This window comes from Bos grunniens, chromosome 25 (genome assembly GCF_055505025.1).
Source record: "Bos grunniens cultivar Pamir isolate PY7600 chromosome 25, Bosgru_T2T1.0, whole genome shotgun sequence".
Taxonomy (NCBI): Eukaryota; Metazoa; Chordata; class Mammalia; order Artiodactyla; family Bovidae; genus Bos; species Bos grunniens.
In genome coordinates this window covers 29,557,691-29,576,825 of record NC_141189.1, presented here as the reverse complement: position 1 = coordinate 29,576,825, position 19,135 = coordinate 29,557,691, and the positions used below count along the sequence as shown (strand labels likewise).

General features: G+C 42.4%; 2 long non-coding RNA genes and 1 other non-coding gene across 8 annotated transcripts in view; 1 reads left to right on the top strand and 2 right to left on the bottom strand.

Moving 5' to 3' along the window:
- The window catches only part of LOC147345380 (uncharacterized), a 71,900-nt gene extending 55,236 nt beyond the window's left edge, over positions 1-16,664 (bottom strand). For 2 of the 6 annotated variants that reach the window (XR_015154707.1, XR_015154708.1), the window contains exon 1: positions 16,297-16,664. This is a non-coding gene — a long non-coding RNA (uncharacterized LOC147345380). The remainder of the gene's footprint in view (positions 1-16,296) is intronic. The other 4 variants (XR_015154709.1, XR_015154710.1, XR_015154705.1 and 1 more) reach the window with 3 other exon arrangements.
- Positions 16,665-16,781: 117 nt separating this feature from the next.
- TRNAT-CGU (transfer RNA threonine (anticodon CGU)) lies at positions 16,782-16,853 on the top strand. Its single transcript has one exon. It is a non-coding gene; the product is annotated as a tRNA-Thr (tRNA).
- A 416-nt stretch (positions 16,854-17,269) lies between these two features.
- On the bottom strand, positions 17,270-17,899 carry LOC147345378 (uncharacterized). The gene is made up of 2 exons (XR_015154712.1): positions 17,637-17,899; positions 17,270-17,529 (listed from the first exon to the last, which is right to left on the bottom strand). It is a non-coding gene; the product is annotated as an uncharacterized LOC147345378 (long non-coding RNA).
- Positions 17,900-19,135: the final 1,236 nt, after the last annotated feature.

Genomic DNA, 19,135 nt, shown 5'->3' with positions numbered 1-19,135 from the left:
CAGATTACATGTGATCCACAGTTCCACTCTGGGTATATACCCAAAAGAATTTAAAGCAACATCCTAAAGAAATATTTATACACACCTATGCTTAGCAGAATTATTCACAATAGCCAATAGGTGGCAGCAACCCAAGTGTTCATTGATAAATGAATGGATAAACAAAACCATACACATACCATGGAATATTATTCAGCCCTTTAAAAAGGAAATTCCAGTGCACTGTACATGGATGAACATTGAGGATCTTATGTTAAGTGAAATAAGCCAGTCAAAAAAGACAAATATAATTCCAGCACATGGTACTTTCTCCAGGATAGATCACATACTAGGACACAAAACAAGCCTTGGTAATTTTAAGAAAATTGAAATCATATTAAACATCTTTTCTGACCACAGCACTATGAAACTAGAAATCAACTACAAGGGAAAAAAATGAAAGAAAAAAAAAAAACACACTAACATGTGAAGGCTAAACAATATACAACCAAACAATCAATGGGTCACTGCAGAGATCTAAGAACACATTTAAACATACCTGGAGACAAACAGAAATGAAAACATAGCAATCCAAACTCTACGGGATGCAGCAAAAGCACTCCTAAGAGGGAAATTCATAATGATACAAGCTTACTTCAGGAAACAAGAAAAATATCAAATACACATCCTAACCTTACACCTAAAGCAACTAGAAAAAAAAAAAGAGCAAACAAAACCCAAAGTTAATAAAAGGAAAGAAATCATAATGAGCAGAGATACAGAGTAAAAAAAAAAAAATAGAAAAGCTCAATGACATTAAGAATTGGTTCTTTGAAAAGAAACAAAATTGATAAATCTCTAGCCAGGCTCATCAAGAAAAACAGAAGGCCCAAATCAATAAAATCAGAAGTGAAACAGAAGTTATGACCAATATCATAGAGCTACAAAAGGTCATAAGAGACTACTATAAACAATTATAGGCCAATAAAATGGACAACATAGAAATGTACTCTCTCTCAAAGCTGAATGAGGAAGAAATAGAAAATATGAACAGATCAATTACCAGTAATGAAAATAAATCAGTAATTTAAAAACTCCCAATAAAAGTCCAGGACCAGATGGCTTCATAGGTGAATTCTACCAAACATTTAGAGAAAAGTTAACACCTATTCTTCTCAAAGGATGCTTCACTTATTTAACTTAATCCATCCATGTTGTTACAAATGGCAATATATTCTTTTTTTATAGCTGAGAACTAAGGAACCTCCTGATGAAAGTGAAAGAGGAGAGTGAAAGAGTTGGCTTGAAACTCAACATTAGAAAACTAAAATCATGGCATCTGGTCCCATCACTTTGTGGCAAATAGATGGGGAAACAATGGAACCAGTGAGAGACTTTATTTTGGGGGGCCCCAAAATCGCTGCAGATGGTGACTGCAGCCATGAAATTAAAAGACGCTTGCTCCTTGGAAGAAAAGTTATGACCAACCTAGACAGCATATTAAAAAGCAGAGACATTACTTTGCCAACAAAGGTCTGTCTAGTCAAAGCTGTGGTTTTTCCAGTAGTCATGTATGGATATAAGAGTTGGACCATAAAGAAAGCTGAGTGCAGAAGAACTGATGCTTTTGAACTCCAGTGTTACAGAAGACTGGAAAGTCCCTTGGACTGTAAGGAGATCAAATCAGTCCATCCTAAAGGAAATCAGTCCTGAATATTCATTGGAAGGACTGATGCTGAAGCTGAAACTCCAGTACTTTGGCCACCTGATGCAAATAACTGACTCACTGGAAAAGATCCTGATGCTGGGAAAGATTGAAGGCAGGAGGAGAAGGGGACAACAAGGATGAGATGGTTGGATGGCATCACCGACTCAATGGACATGAGTTTAAGCAAGCTCCAGGAGTTGATGATGGACAGGGAGGCCTGGCGTGCTGCAGTCCATGGGGTCACAGGGAGTTGGACACGACTGAACTGAACAAACCACTGGTCACATACACCGTGTCTGTGTCTCCTCAAATCTCCTAAAGTTTAACTATTTAAACAAAATTAACAACAAAATGGGCTTTACAACATATGTAAAAGTGAAACACGTGAAAACAATAACACAAAGGTCAGGAAGAGATACGGGAGCATATTACTGTAAAATATGTTATATGTTAAGTGGTACAGTACCACTTAGTGGTGGACACTAATAAATTAAAGATGGATATTGTGAATCCTATGAAAGTCACTCAGTCATGTCTTTGTCACCCCATGGACTGTAGCTCACCAGGCTCCTCTGTCCATGGAATTCTCCAGGCAAGAATGCTGAACTGGGTAGCCACTCCCTTCTCCAGGGGTTCTTTCCAACCCAGGGATTGAACCCAGGTCTCAGTTGCAGGCAGATTCCTTACCATCTGAGACGCCAGGGAAGCCCTATAGCAAACAACTAAACTTAAAAAAAAATAATTTCTAATAAGTCAAACAAAGGGATTAATTCAACTATAAAATCTAACAGAATCAAAAATGTATAAAAAGACAGAAAAGGGAAGGAAAAAACAGATGGGACAAGTAGAAAGCAAATAGTAAAATGATAAATTTAAACTTACTCATATCAAATTGTCTCATTAAATTTAAATGGTCTAAATAATTCAGTTAAAAGACAGATTTTCAGAATGCCTAAAAAAGCACAACCAAACTCTGTGCGGCTTATAAGAAACACTTTAAATATAAAGACACAGATAAAGATTAAAAAGAAGCATATAGGAAAGGTATCCCATGCTAATACTAATCAATTATTAGAATGGCTATATTTATATAAGACAAAATTTCAGAGATTTCAGAGCAAAGAATATTATCAGAGATAAAGAAGGTCATTTCAACCCACCTCCTAGAATAATGGAAACAAACACAAAAGTGAAAAGTGGGACCTAGTTAAAAGCTTTTGCACAGCAAAGGAAACTATAAATAAGGTGAAAAGACAACCCTCAGAAGGGGAGAAAATAGTAACAAATGAAACAACTGACGGATGATTAGTTTCCAAAATATTCAAGCAGCTCATACAACTCAATACCAGAAAAACAAACAACCCAATCAAAAAGTGGGGAAAAGACCTCAACAGACATTTCTCCAAAGACATACAGACGGCTAACAAACACATGAAAAGATGCTCAACACAGCTCAGTATTAGAGAAATGCAAATCAAAACCACAGTGAGATACCACCGCACACCGGTCAGAACAGCCGTCATCAAAAAGTCCACAAACAATAAATGCTGAGCGTGGAGAAAAGGGAAGGTGTGGAGAGGGCTCTTGCACTGTTGGTGGGAATGTAAATTGACACAGCCACTACAGAAGACAGTATGAAGATTCCTTAAAAAACTAGGAATAAAACTACCACATGATCCAGCAGTCCCACCCCTAGGCATATACCCTGAAGAACCAAAATTGAAAAAGATACGTGTACCCCAATGTTCACTGCAGCACTATTTACAATAGCTAGAACATGGAAGCAACCTAGATGTCCATCAACAGATGAATGGATAAAGAACCTATAGTACATACACACGATGGAATATTACCCACCCCTAAAAAGGAACGCATTTGAGTCAGTTCTAGTAAGGTGGATGAACTAGAGCCTATTATACAGAGTGAAATAAGTCAGAAAGAGAAAGATATATAATGTACATTAACGCATATATGTGGAATCTAGAAAGATGGTACTGATGAATTTATTTGCAAGGCAGCAATGGAGAAACAGACATAAAGAACAGATGTATGGGCACAGCAAGAGGGGGAGAGGGTGACATGTATGCAGAGAATAACACATTATTACCTTACCATATGTAAATAGACAGCCAATGGGAATTTGCTCTGTGTCTCAGGGAACTCAAACAGGGGCTCGGTATCAACCAAGAAGGGTGGGATGGGGAGGGAGCTAGGAGGGACGTTCAGGAGGGAGGGGACATGTGTACACCTATGGCTGATTCATGTTGATGTTTGACAGAAAACAACAAAATTCTGTAAAGCAATTATCCTTCAATTAAAAAATAAACTTAAAAAAGGAGGTCATTTCATAATGACAAATTCATGAAGAAGTCGGAAGAATCCTAAATGTTTATGCACCTAACAACAAACTACAGGAAACAAAAAAATTACAGAACTTCACAGAGGGATAGAAAAATCCATAATTACAGGAAAAGATGTCAATAACCTCTCTCAGTAATTGACAGAACAAGTCAAGAAGAAATCAATAGGATTTTATTTTAAAAAAGATTTAAACAATACTATTAGTCAGTGTGACATTATTGATGTTTATACTGTACAATGCTTCACCCAGCAACAGAATACACATTCTTTTCATAGGCACATGATCCCCAACCACAGGGAAATTAAACTAGGAATTAATAAAAGGAAGATCTTTTAAAAATCCCCAAATATTTAGAAATGAACATACTTCTGTGTAACAGTAAGCCAAGGGAGAAAAGTATTTTGAACTGAATGAAAATTTAAAAAACAATATATCAAAAGGTATGATATGCTGCTAAAGCAGTACACAAAGGGTACTTTTGTGGCGCTTTAAGGGAACTTTTGAATGCCTTTATTAGGGGAAAAAACAAAAACAAAAAAGTTCCCAAATCAGTGGCCTCAGCATCCACTCTAAAAAAAAAAAAAAAAACTAGAAAAAGAAAAGCAAAGTAAACCTAAAATGGAAAAAAAGGAAATATAAAGGCCAGAGCAGAAATCAATGAAATAAACAGAAAATACAGCAATACAGAAAAACTCAGAATTGGAAACTGATCCCTGGAGATCAGCAAATTTGACAAACCTTCCATAAGTCAGACAAATCCGAAAAATTAAGCAAGAGGGCACAAATTGCCAATATCAAGAATGAGAGAGGTGATGTCACTACAGATTCTACAAATGTGAAATGGATAATATGGAAATATTATGAAAAATGTTATCAATAAAGTCAACAACTTAGATCAAACAATTCCTTGAAAGAGTCACACTTCATTCACTTAAGAAATAGATAACCTGATTAGCTCCATATCATTTAAAGAAGTTGAACTAACAGTGAAAAACTTTTCATAAGGGAAAACCCAAGCCCAGATAGCTCTCCTATTGAATTCTACCAATCATTTAAGGAAGAAATATTACCAGTTGTCTGCAAACTAGAAAACTGAAAAGGCAGCAACTTATTATCCCCTCAACTTATTCTATATGATGATGCCAGTATTACCCTGACGCTGAAACCAAAGACATTACCAGAAACATAAATAAAATTGACCGATATCTTTCATGAACATACAAAATATCTAAACAAATTTTACAAAATTGGACCCAACGATGTATAAAAAGGATAATATATCCTGACCAAGTAGAGTCTGTCCGGAATGTAGTGACAGTTGAATGTTTAAAAATCAGTGTAATTTACCATACTGGGCTTCCCTGGTGGCTCAGACAGTAAAGAATCTGCCTGCAATGTGGGAGACGCAAGTTCAATCCCTGGCTGGGAAGATCCCCTGGAGAAGGGAATGGCTACCCACTCCAAAATTCTTGCTTGGAGAATTCCATGGACAGAGGAGCCTGGAGGTCTACAGTCCATGTGGTGTCTATATGGGGTCTCAAATAAAACTAAAAAAATTTTTAAGATGAAATTGATCATATCAATAGACACAAAAAGCAACTGAAAAAGCTGGCTTTCATTCCTGATTAAAAAAAAAAAAAAATCCCTCACTGATTAGGAGTAGAAGGGAATTTCCTCAACCTCATAAAGGGCATCTGTGACAAACCCACTGGGAACACCATGCCTAATACTGAAAGACTGCTTTCTCCTGAATATCAGAAATAAACTAAGAATGTCCTCTGAGAGTGTCCTCGCCACTTCTACTCAATATTATACTAGAAGTTCTAACCAATAAAGAAAAACAAATAAAGGCATTCAGATTGGAAAGGAAGAAGTAAAACTGTTACTATTCACAGACTACATGATGGCCAATAGAAATCTGAAAGAATCTACCAAAAGACTACAAATAAGTGAGTTTAACAAGGTGGCAGAATACTAGGCCAGTATAAAGAATTCAAGCACACTTCTATTTACCAGTAATAAATAATCAGAAATTGAAATTTTTAAATAGTATCATTTCTAAAACTCTCCAAAATATTATATGAAAAATAAATCTGACAAAAGATGTTAAAGATGTGTACACTGGGAACAACAAGAACACTGCTGAGAAAATTAAAGAGTTTGGTCACTCAGTCATGTCTGACTCTGCGACCCCATGGACTGCAGCACACCAGGCCTCCCTGTCCACCACCAACTCCTGGAGCTTGCTCAAACTCATGTCCATCGAGTCAGTGATGCCATCCAACCATCTCATCCTTGTTGTCCCCTTCCGCTCCTGCCTTCAGTCTTTCCCAGCATCAGGATCTTTCCCAATGAGTCAGTTCTTTGCATCAGGTGGCCAAAGTACTGGAGCTTCAGTATCAGTCCTTCCAAAGAATATTCAGGACTGATTTCCTTTAGGATTGACTGGTTTGATCTCTTTGCAGTCCAAGGGACTCTCAAGAGTCTTCTCTAACACCACAGTTCAAAAGCATCAATTCTTCAACAATCAGCTTTCTTTATGGTCCAACTCTCACATCCATACATGACTACTGGAAAAACCATAGCTTTGACTAGATGGACCTTTGTCAGCAAAGTAATGTCTCTGCTGTCTGTCTAGGTTTGTCATAGCTTTTCTTCCAAGGAGCAGAATTTTCCAAGGAGAAAATTAAAGAAGACTTAAATAAATCAGAAAATAGATCATGTCCAAGGATGGGAGGATTCAATAGTGTCAATATGCTAAATTCTCTCCAAACTGACCTACAGGTTTAATGCAATCCCAAGAGGCTTATTGTATAAATTGTTACCAAATTCTAAAATTCACATTGAAATGTAAAGGAACTAGAATAGCCAAAAGGAAGGGTAGAGGTGGAATACTAACACTACCTGATTTTAAGATTTATTATAAAAATATGTTAAGATAGTGTGGAACTGGTGTAAAAATAGATTAGTGGAACAAAATAGAGCACAGAGACATGTGAACAACTTATTTTCAACAAAGGCGCAATGCCAATTCAATGGGGAAAGAATGATTCTTTCAACAGAAGACACTGGAACAATTTGATATTTATATACAAAAAAGTGAACTTCCATTCATAGCCCACATCATATACAAATTAACTCTAAGTTGGTCATAGAACTAAATGTAAAATCTCAAATTACAAAACATCTATAGGAAAACATACAACCACCACAAAAAAATTGTTAGTTTGAGTTAGACCAAGTTTCCTAGATACAAGAAGAAAAGAGTGATCCACAGGACAAATAAATTGGATTTTATCAAAATTTAAAACTCCTGCCCTTAAAAGAACACTGTTAAGAGAAGGAAAAGAGCCACAAACTGGGAGAAAATATTTGGAAATCATACCTGATAAAGGATTTGTACCCAGAATATATCAAGAACGTTCAAAATTCAATAATAAAGGGTTAAGACTCTGCACTTCCACTGCAGGGGCCACAAGTTCAATCCCTGGTCAGGGAACTAAGATCCCACAAGCCATGTGGCACAGCCAAAAGACAACCCAAGAAAAAATGCATAAGGCATATGAACAGACAATTCTCCAAAGAAGACAGAGGAACAGTAAATAAACACATGAAAAAATGTTCAGTTTCATTCATCATTAGAGAGAAATGCAAATTAAAATAGTGAGATACCACTGCACACCTTTCAGAACAGCTAAATTAAAAAGAACTGACCACACCAGGTGTTGGTGAGGACGTGGAGGAGCTGGACCGTCCAACACAGCCGATGGGGATGCAAAATGGCACAACCACTCTGGAAAACAGTTTCCTAAAAATATAAACATGTGATCCAGACATTCCACTCTTATATGTTCACCCAAGAGAAATGAAAGCTTTTTAACATCCTTTCAAAGGTTTGTACACAAAAGTTCATAGCAGCCTTATTTGTAATGGCCCCAAACTGCAAACAACGCAAATGTCCATACCACCCATCAGTAACAAGGAACAAATTCTTGGCTCTCAATAATGCACAACATGGATGGGTCTTGAAATAATTAAACTGAAGGAAGGAATCCAGGAAAGGAACACATAACACAACAAGGTCCTGCTGAATAGCACAGAGAACTATATTTAATATCCTATGATAAACCATATGGAAAAGAATATTTACAAAAAGAATATATATATATGTAAAACTGAATCACTCTGACATACAACAGTAATTAATACAACATCGTAAATCAATTTCTTTTTTAAAAAAAAAGGAAACGAATCCATACTGTTTAGAGTCCGTTTATATAAAATTCTAGGATATTTAAACCAACAGACAGTGACAGAAAGCATGTTGTTGTTGGACGGTAGGGGAGACGGTTAACAAAAGGATGACAGGAAATAACCAAAACCCCAATTCAAAAGAAAAAAGCCACCCTAGATTTCTATGGGTGTTTTTACCTGAATGGAACTAGGGCTTTTATCTGAGATAAGCTGAGGTCTGGATATAGTGTTTAAACTTTCCCTAAACGTTTTGTGTTTTCTTTAGAGCTAGTACAGGATTAAACAGCATTCCCCAATATACGGCAACAACTGGCAAAACACACAGGGCTAAGCACGAGAGAAACCATTCACACTTGGCACCCAACGAACAGCTGCAGAGACAGAGAGCGTCACAAGAAAACACAGCGAGAGCTTTTTAAGAACCGTGGAAGAGGAGAGAGAAACAACCGTTTCTGATAAAATCTTACTCTTGTTTCCATAAAAGCAATTCTAATGTGTCCATAATGGAACGAGGGAAAAGGTCGTCTTTCGTGTTCAACGTTTTTCTCCCGGCTTTCTACGCCTGCACAGATGGTTTTACAGCACCACAGCAGAACCAGGAGGGGAAAATGCAAAAGGTACGTTCTGCTCTGTAAGTTCATCAGCACATCTGCTCTCATTTCCTTCCACCCATTTATCTTTTCAAGTTGCCAAGAACATCCCTGGGAATAATCCCCTCCCACACCAAAAGCTGGGGATAGGATAATTGGTATCTGATGATGGAAGATGACATTTTTAAATAGCCACTTTTAATTTCTTAAGCTACATTTCGTCTTTAACCATGTATAGACTGCTTCAATGCTTAGCTTTAAAAATGGGGGTGGGGTGCGGGTAATGTGGAAGATGCCCCAATAACAAGCATAAATTCACCAAAATTTAGCAATGGCTAAAAAAAATATGTTTTTGAAACCCGTTAGATCAAGTGTCACTTATGCAACAATGATCTTAAAATACAAGGCCTAGGAAAAGGGCACCATCTATCTATCAAAATGACTTCCTGATTAAGTAAACGTTTGAGTTTTTGAAATATCCTGTAATATGAATAAACCTAAAGGAGGACTTTCCCTGGTGGCCCGGTGGTTAAGACTCTATCCTCCCAATGCAGGGGGCCCAGGTTCAATCCCCAGTCAGGGAACTAGATACTACATGCTGCAATTAAGACCTGGCACTGCTGAATAAAACAAAACAAGCTTAAAGGAAAATAATGACTCTTTGCAGTACTAAGAAACACACACCATGTACCATTCATGTGAGATGCTGATACTACTTTACAGAAAGTGGCAACATACGTGAAGGAATCCACTGAGGACATTCACACAATGTTTCCTATAAGCTTACAGTACTAGATGGAAGCCACAGGAACTTGTTAGATTTGTTATCATCACATGCACACCCGCAGCGCGTCTCCACCACACTGGGCGGACCTCGGCCAGGACATCACACGAAGTGTATGGCTGATTGTTTCTGCCTCCTCCCAACCAAGCTACACAAAGTTGAAAATGAGAGCCTCATGTAAGAGCAAATAGCACGCCCATAGCCCAGTAGTACCAATGGCCAGCTCACTCACCAGCAAGCAGAAATGCGTAGAACTGTCTGCTTGAGGCTGCTACAGTACAGCAGAAAGTTCGCTTAGGAAAGCAATGACCCTGACATCTCTGCTCAAGAAGCTTCCACACGTGTGCTCAGGGAGCCACGGGCAAAGATGCAAGAGCAGCTTTGCTTGCAGTGAGGAAAAACCTGGAAACAACACAGATGGCCAGCGATAGGGGATTTATTATTACTGAGCTACAGTCCCCCAGCAGACTAGAAGGCAGCAATTAAAAGGAGGGACTTCCCTGGTGGTGCAGCGGTTAAGACTGTGCTCCCAATGCAGGGGGCCCCAGTTCGATCCCTGATCATGGAACTATATCCTACATACTGCAAGTAAGACCGAATAAATAAATTTAAAACTTTTTAAAACAAATGGGGGAGAAGTGAAGAGAAAGTCACTCAGTTGTGTCCAACTCTTTGTGACTCCATGGACTGTAGCCTGCCAGGCTCCTTTGTCCATGGAATTCTCCAGGCAAGAATACTGGAGTGGGTTGCCATTTCCTACTCCAGGGGATCTTCCCCACCAAGATCGAACCCAGGTCTCCGGCATTGCAGGCAGATTCTTTACCATCTGAGCCATGAGGGAAACATTGCATTTCCTACGTATGAATGCATATCAATACAAAAAGACAAAGATGTGGAAAGATCCAAAATAAACTCCTGAGAGTGGTCCCCCTGGAAAAGAGGAGGAGGATAGAGCGCTGAGAGGGCAGGAGTCCTCTACCAAATGCAAAACAAATAATGAGAAATAGTGATTTTATTTTGTTACTGTAAACTGCTTTTCACATACATAAAACCATTGTCAACTCTGGATGCTCGTATTTATACCTCAGATAATCTAGTTGACCCCTCAGAGCGTATCTGGGGAAAAGTAAAAGGGAAAAGAGAAAGAACCCAACTTCATATTATTCATAGCTGCCAACGTGATCTTATCCTGACCCTGGAATGAACCAGTTGAAACATGATTTCCCAGGGTTAGAGGCTCTAAGATGGATTTGATGAGGTGATACCAGGGCATTCCACTCAGCTGTAATTTTTCTGCAGAATTCATCTTTATACCACTCTGTGACCGGTTGGCATTATTTGTGAAAGGGGGTGGAAACAACTCCTGACTCTCTTTCCAAGGAGAGCTTTACTTCTGAGTTTTTCAGATATTACACAAGTGATCCACTCTGCTTCAGTCCTCAGCTTGCTACGTTCTGCAGGGGCCTCCACGTGGCAGGGATCTGTGGTTGGATGGAGAGACGAAAGAAGGTCGACACAGGTACCACGAACATTCTAGCTGCTCTTCCACTGAAAAGCACAGGAAACTCACATGGCACAGGAAACAACTGAACAGGAGCAGCAAACAACTGAAATATTCAAGGATGAGGGGACCTAATAGTGTTAAGATATCAATTTCTCTCAAAGTCAATTACAGCTTCAATACAATCCCAATCAAAATCTCAGCAGGCAATTTTGTAGAAACTGTCGAGCTGATTCTTAAAAGTATATAGAAAATCATACAGACATGAATGACTAGAATAGTCAGACAGTTTGGTAAAAAAAAACAAAGTTGGAGGATTTACAATACTTGATTTTAGGACTCATCATAAAATGCAAAGACTGTGGTAACTGGTATAAAGACAGACATGTAAATCAGTGGAACATAAACTCCAAGAACAGACTCCATGTTCACAGTCAAATGAATTTCAACAAGGGTACCACAACAATTCCATGGAGAGAGGATAATTGTTCCAACAAGTGGACATCAAGCCCACTTTCACACCATACACAAAAATTAACTCAAAAAATGTTTGCACTTTTGCTCTTCCCCAGAGGTCCAGCGGTTAACAATCTGCCTTTCCACGCAGGGATGCATTTTCGATCCCTGGTCGAGGAACTAAGATCCCAGATGGCACAGGGCAACTGAGCCCACATACTGCAACTACAGAGCCCACGCGCAGGCTCACCACAACTAGAGAGAAGCCCCCGCGCTGAACAAAGACTGGACGCAGCCAAAAATAGATGTTTTTTAAAAATTAAAACTTCTGCATTTTGAGAGACTATTAAGAACATGCAAGCCATAGCGCAGGAGAAAATACTCAAAATACAGATATCTGAAAAACGACTCATATTCAGAACATACAACAAGCTGGTCATTCAAAAACAGGAAGGCAAACAAACTACAAAAATGGGCAAAGAATCTGAGTAGACGCTTCACAAAAGATGATGTAACAAATGGCCAATGAGCACATGAAAAGGTGCTTAATTTCTTTAGTCATCAGGGAAACGCAAAGTAAAATGAGATACCATATACTGACTAGAGTAACCAAAATGAAAAATACAGATGGACTTAGAGATTACCATACTGAGTGAAGACAGAGAAAGACAAATATCGTTTATACACAGAATCAAAAAAAATCATACAAATGAACTTGTATACAAAACAGAATTAGACTCATAGTCATAGAAAACAAACTTTATGGTTACCAAAGAGGAAAAGTGGGGTAGGGATAAATGAGGAGTTTGGGACTAGCAGATATAAAGTAAGTGTGTGTGTGTGTGTGTGTGTGTGTGTGTGTACGTACGGGCATGCACACTAAGTTGCTTCAGTCACGTCCCACTCTTTGCAACCCTATGGACTCTAGTTCACCAAGCACCTCTGTCCATGGGATTCTCCATACAAGAATACTGGAGTGGGTTGCCATGACCTCCTCCAGGGGATCTTCCCAACTCAGGAACTGAACCCACGTCTCTTATGTCTCCTGCATTGACAGGTGGGTTCTTTACCACTAGTGCCACCTGGGAAGCCTATATATATATGCATATTAATATATATAAAAGCAGATATAACCTATTATATATAAAAATAAACAAGGTCCTACTGTATAGTACAAATAACTACATTTAGTATATTGTAATAAGCTATAATAGAAAAGAATCTGAAAAAGTATATATGTATGTGTATGTATAACTGAAGCACTTTGCTGTATACCTGAAATGAACAACATTGATATCAACTATATGCCAATCAAAAAAATAATAATAGTAAATAGAGAAGTTGAAAGATGTGATTCAACTGGAACTCACGTGTTTCTGGCAGGAATGAAAACAGCACCACATCCCCCAGCCCCCCACCCCTTATTCTGTGTGTCCTCCACCCATTCAGTTCACAGGTTCATATAATATAACCTGCGCAGCCCCACCAAGCCGTTGAGGTGCTCAGCCTGCTCTAAAATCCTGATTTTATCAGATAAAGCAATGAAAGGGGGCCGTGGCCTCCGTCTCTGGGTCTGGGTTCTAAACTGTCCATCCCTGGGACTTCCCTGCTGGTCCAGTGGCTAAGACCCTGCACTCCCAGAGCAGGGGGCTGGGGTTTGATCCCTGGCCAGGGAACTAGATCCCACGTGCCACAACTAGGGGTCCTAAGAGTTCGCATGCCAAAACTGACCATCCCACGTGCTACAACTGAGGCCCAGTGCAGCCAAAGAAGTAAATAAATATCTATACAAAATAAACGATCCATCACTGACAGTGAATCACGGGGATGCTGTGAGTAGCTAAGTGAGCCTTCTTCAGGTGAAGTCTTGATTTAGGTTATCAGAGAAAACCCTGCTGTCATCACCTCAGCTGACCTAAATATCCAAGCCTGATCGGTTGGGTTTTTTTTAACCCTCTTTTGCAAGAAAATGAATTTCTCCAAGAATACTTTAGCGCGGTGGTTCTCAAAGTGAAGGCCCAGAGACCAGCAGCACCAGCACAGCCTAGGAGTTGTGAGAAAGACAGAACCTCGGCCCCACCACAGTGTCTGTCTGCATTTTCCCAAGATGTGCAGGTCCAAGGGCTGAGCATGCCAAGGCACAACCAAGGCTCCATGGAGCTAATGCAGGTGCGAGCCCCTTACACACTGAAGCACTGCTGAAGCAGATGGAGCTCTTGCTCTGGGAGGTAGGGGGGAGATGGGCAGCAAGCGGGGTGAGGGCGGCCAGGACAACAGCCTGGCTGCAGGAGTCCTGCCCGGAAGGGGACAGCATTTTCGAGATACCTTCATTTTTTTTAAGCAACCTCAACTGTGGTGAATCAATTTTAGACGCCACTGCCTCTGAGTCCGATCTGGGTGAATCATGAACCATAGGAAGAGGAGGGAGGGAGTAAAAAGGCTTGGCGGTTTCAAGGACCCTTAGCAGGCCTTTCTTAAAACCTAATAAAAACTGTGACATCCCTTTGCCAGAAACACACACATTTTACATACACTTCTGACCAAGACTTCTTGGTCTTGAGTGCAATGGGTACCAGATTAAGAATCCCTGCTCTGGGGAGAGGCACAGAGAATTAGAAGGGCAGGAAAATAAAAGATTTTAGAACTACTTTTTTTCTAAAGTGGAAAAAGATAACAAAATTTCAGCACATAAATGCAGACGCTTATCAATTATTCAGATCTAGGCTAACTCAGTTACATAGATGAAACCCAAAAGATCAAACGTATTCCATCACGTCACCTGGCTTCATCACCAGATCAATTTCAACACTTTCTCACTTAAAACGGCACTTTCCCAGACTCCTCAAAGCACCATCTGTTTCAGCCAGCCCTAGTTCTCCCCCTAGCATCTGGGGAGGCCTAAGATGGGGTCACAGTCATTTGTGTGACATCAGGCCCCCTGCCCCAGGGACCCTGTAAGGGCACAAGAAACATTTACTGGATTTAAGTTCCATCCATAAGGGTGAACAGTGGACAACTCCTTATCACCTAAGAAGGTGAAAGTTTCTCCTTGATCAGGGAAGGGCTTATTGGAAGTTCAGCACCAGGACTGTCTTGACACCGTGGCTGGAAGACGCTGTCCAAGGAAGTTCTCCAGTACCACAGAGAAATCACACTGAAAGGAACCCACATGCTAATTTCCCCAACAATACTTTTGAAGACCCAGCTGTGCAGGGGCCAGGACAGATGGCTCCTTCAGCCAGGTGTCCGAGATCTGTGGCTTCTCAGTGCTCCTTACACCTGTGAGATAAAGAGGCTCAGACCTGTGTTCTCTACTTTAGGGCTCAGGGATGGTCAGAGGGCCAGCCTCCCTCAGGACACCCCAGACGCTGAGTACCATGGGCATCCCACCGGCCCATCAAGATATACAGATGCATCTCTATTGTTTAACACCCTCCCTCCCCTTGGAGGACAAAGCTGAAAAAAGCACCTGTTAGAATCTAATTTCCATTCCACCAGCCAGTTAGTTCTGGGCTCAGCCCGCACACGATGTTCTCTCATTTGCTAATTTCTTTACCCTTTTTATAAGCCCCGTCCTTTCTGCATAATAATTTCAACTACTCAATCAACACCAAAAAGATGGATGGCGACAGTGGAACCAATTTTATCCTCAACTATTTGAAAGCAATGCTCAGAAATACATGTTTTAATTATGAATATGTTCAATTTTTTTTTTTATTTAAATTAAGGAGCTACAGTGTGGTGTGCACCCAGACCTCAAGCCCTCCTGGCGCAGAGTCTCAGAGTTCCCATCCCTGTGTCCGAGGATAAATGTCAGAGCCTTTTCCAGTCGCCTGACCAAACCCTGTTATTTAAAACAACTTGGTGAACACAATTTTAGGATTTCTATTTGCCTAAACACCTGCACTGTAGGCTGTGGACATTCTTAATTTACATCTCCTTACACCCTACAAACATCACTGGTACCAGGCCGACAAAGGCTCGAATGGTAGAATGTTCTGTGCAGGGGCGGGGGGGACGGGGCGGGCGGGGGGGCGGCGGGAAATAAGGTGCAAACAACCCAAAGCCTTACTCCCAGAAACTGATTAAATCAACTATGATACAGTCACTGGGTGGAAAGCCGAGCAGTAATTAAAGAGAATATGGCATCCCATCCATGCATAGTGATATTATAGTATATAATGCAGTATATATAATTTAAAACGCAATATTGTAATAGTACACATCACATTCATGTATGAGAAATTTAATTCATTTTAAAAATAATATATGCTATTATCTATCGCGATTATATTATGCACTGCAAGCCATTGTCTTAGTTAACACATTAACTCATAGAAAATCAAAGAGCAGAGAACTGTCAAGTCAGTCCACTTGAATAAAAACAAAAGGGCACGTTGGAGTCTATAAACGTGAATATGCGTATCAACTGTCCAGAGCATTGGGGCTCAGCCTTTCCCACGCATCAGCATCACCTGGAGAGCCTGTTACCGCCCAGATTACTGGGCTCCAGCAACTGGTCTAATTCGGCAGGTCTGGGGCGAGCGGGGGTGAAGCTGCCGTTCTAACCGGCTCCCAGGTGCTGCTGCTGGTCCTGGGGCCAGGCACATCCCCGGGGCTCAGAGGAGGAGGAGTTTGGGAGTTTTACTTCAGAAAACTTACACGTACACATTCATTCAACAGCTCTTGTTGAGCGTCAGCTCCGTGCAGGGCAGCGGTGGACCGCCCCGAAGGGTCAGCAACCTCTCCTCCGCTTCCTGGGTGTCTCACCCGAGAGGGGAAACTGAGGCCCCGAGACCGGTCATCCAAGGTCGCCAAGTCTCTCTGGCGGAGCTGGGATTCGAACCCCAGACTATGAAACGCCGGCGAGCGTCCCGCCCGCTCCCGAGCTCCAGACGAGTCTCCCCAGTTCTGGAGAGCCAGCGAAAACCCAGCCGACTCCGCCCGGGCCCGGCTCGGACAGGCATGAGCGGCCGGACAGCCCCGCCGGAGGGGCCGACGCGCGCACGCTGGAGCCCCGCCCCGCCAGCAGCGGCGAGGGGGCGGGGCCGGGCGGGCGCGCGCACTGGGCCCGCGCTCGTGCTCGCGGCGCGAGCGCAAGGGAGCGGCGCCAGGATAGAGGCTCGCCGAGCCGCCATTCTAACGCAGGCGCGGTGGCCAAGTGGTAAGGCGTCGGTCTCGTAAACCGAAGATCACGGGTTCGAACCCCGTCCGTGCCTGTGGTGTTAAATCTTCCCTTTCTAGGGGAGACTTTTTAGGGGTGTGACATCACAACGATCATCGATTTTCTACCCGTCTTGGACCCGGTATTTAGGTCCTCGCCCAGGATCCCAAGCGGGCCAAGTGTTTTCACTCAGTTTAAATTCAGGCTCCCTCGCCCGCGCAGAAGGTCCAATTCCGGGTGGTCTGACCTCTGAGTTCGGGATGGTGGGGGGCGCCGGGCGCACGGGGGTCGCGGGCTCCAGGGATCACATGGAAACCGTGGTCCGAGCGCTGACTTTAGCGCAGAAAAACCTACGGCTGATGGCACTTGGCTCAAGAGCCACTAAGCATTTTTCTGAACATTAAAGTCCAATTGAATCCACTCTCCTGAGAGAACTGCCGTTGCCTGTTCCTGAGCCCACACCCAGAGTCAGCTGGTGTCTGGCTTGCTATTTTTAAAAGGAAATCCATTGTAGGCACTGCATTAGAGGGAGGAAATCCTGCCCAGACTTGGAGCTGGTCCGACAGGAAAATCTGCACCTTTCTTTCTCTCTCTGAGCCTCCTTTTGCCCCCCCAGTAAAATGGGTCTCTGGTCAGCACTGGCCGAGAGACTGGCTGTAGTTGCGGCCTCAGTCAACGCAGCTACCGTCGTTGGGCACCTGTTTTCTTTGCATCACCACGGGGCTGCCCGCCTGCATTTAAAGAGGTTATGCAAAAAGATATTATGCAATTACCCCTACCCTCCAGGAGCTGGCATATTGTATAATCTGAAAACCAGCTTGACCTAAATTGGGGAAACCTGTTTTCAGCGCGAGATGTCTAACGGAAGAAAGCATTCATGGAGCTCCTGGTGTGGGCCGGGTGGAGCCGGACTCTGGGGGCTCTCTTAGTGCGAGAAGGTGGGAGAGATGGATGCGAAGAGGGTCGGAGAGCCTGGCAGGAGCGGCTGGGGCTGAGTCGTCCTCTGCCGCAGAGCTCTCCCACTTAGCAGTATTCATCAGCATCACCTGGAGGGAAAGTTAAAATGCGGAGCCCTGGGCGCCACCCCAGAGCGTCCGCATTGTGTTAGTCTGCGCTGGGGCTTGACATTTGCATTTCTAAGGAGCCCCCAGGTGATCCTGATTCTGCTAGTTCCCCGGACCACCCATCCAGAACCATTTCCCCGAAAATAAGGGTATTTTATAGCCACTTTCTAAACCTAGGAGCACGTGTGTATGCGTGAACACAAACATGTGAGTTACTACATATAAAACAGTGAACACCAGGGCTTCTCACACTTCAACCTGGGGATGATGTGAAAATGCAAGTCTGACTCTGGGGCTCTGAGGTGGAGCCTGAAGCTCCGCGTGCCTAACTTGTGTTTTGGCGACGCCAACGCCCGCTGGTCACCGCCCCCCTCACTGAATACAGGGGGAAAGAAGGATCCTGACCAAAGTACTGAAACTGATCAGGACACTAGGGAGCCTGGGGAAGGGAGACCTTCCCCCACACCTCTGCTTTAGCTCATCCCTGAAGTACCTAGATTATAGTAGCTAATGCACTTTTCCTGAGTTATTTTACAGATGTGAAAAACCTCCACCAAATGGAAGATGTCAACTACAGTACTTGATGACCGAGCACATAGCCCCCAAGCCTCCTAGAGCTTAAGGATTGATAATGTCAACCCCTGTGACACCGCCCTGTAACCTCACCATCAACCAGAGCGTTTGTGTGCAAGCTGATCACATACGCTGGGACACCCCAACCCCCAACCTGGCCTTTATAAATTCTCTGCTGGTGGGACTAAAGAATCCATCTGCCAATGCAAGGAACATGGGTCGATCCCTGGTCCAGGAAGATCCCACATGCTGCTGACCAAGCCCGTGGGCCTGTCTTCCAGAGCCTGGGAGTCACAACTGCTGAGCCCACCATGACACAGCTACTGAAACTCTCACCTCCTAGAGCCTGTGCTCTGTAACAAGAGAAACCACTGCAGTGAGAAGCCCGTGCCCTGCAACAAGAGAAAAAGCCCATGCGGCAACCAAGACCAGCACAGCCAAAATTAAGTAAATAAAAGTTTTTTTATAAATGCTTTGCTGAAACCCTTCAGGGAGCCTGAGGGACTCAAGGGCAGAAGCCACGCGTCTCCTTGCATAGCCCTTGCAATAAACCTTCTTCTGCTCTAAACGCTGATGTTTCACTTTGTTTGACCTCCCTCTTCATCAGGCACATGAACTTGGGGTCACTAACAGTTGTTACCTTTCTGGAAGGAAGTAGGATGGGGGAGCTGTCCAGAGGATTCCTTCACTTCTCACCCTG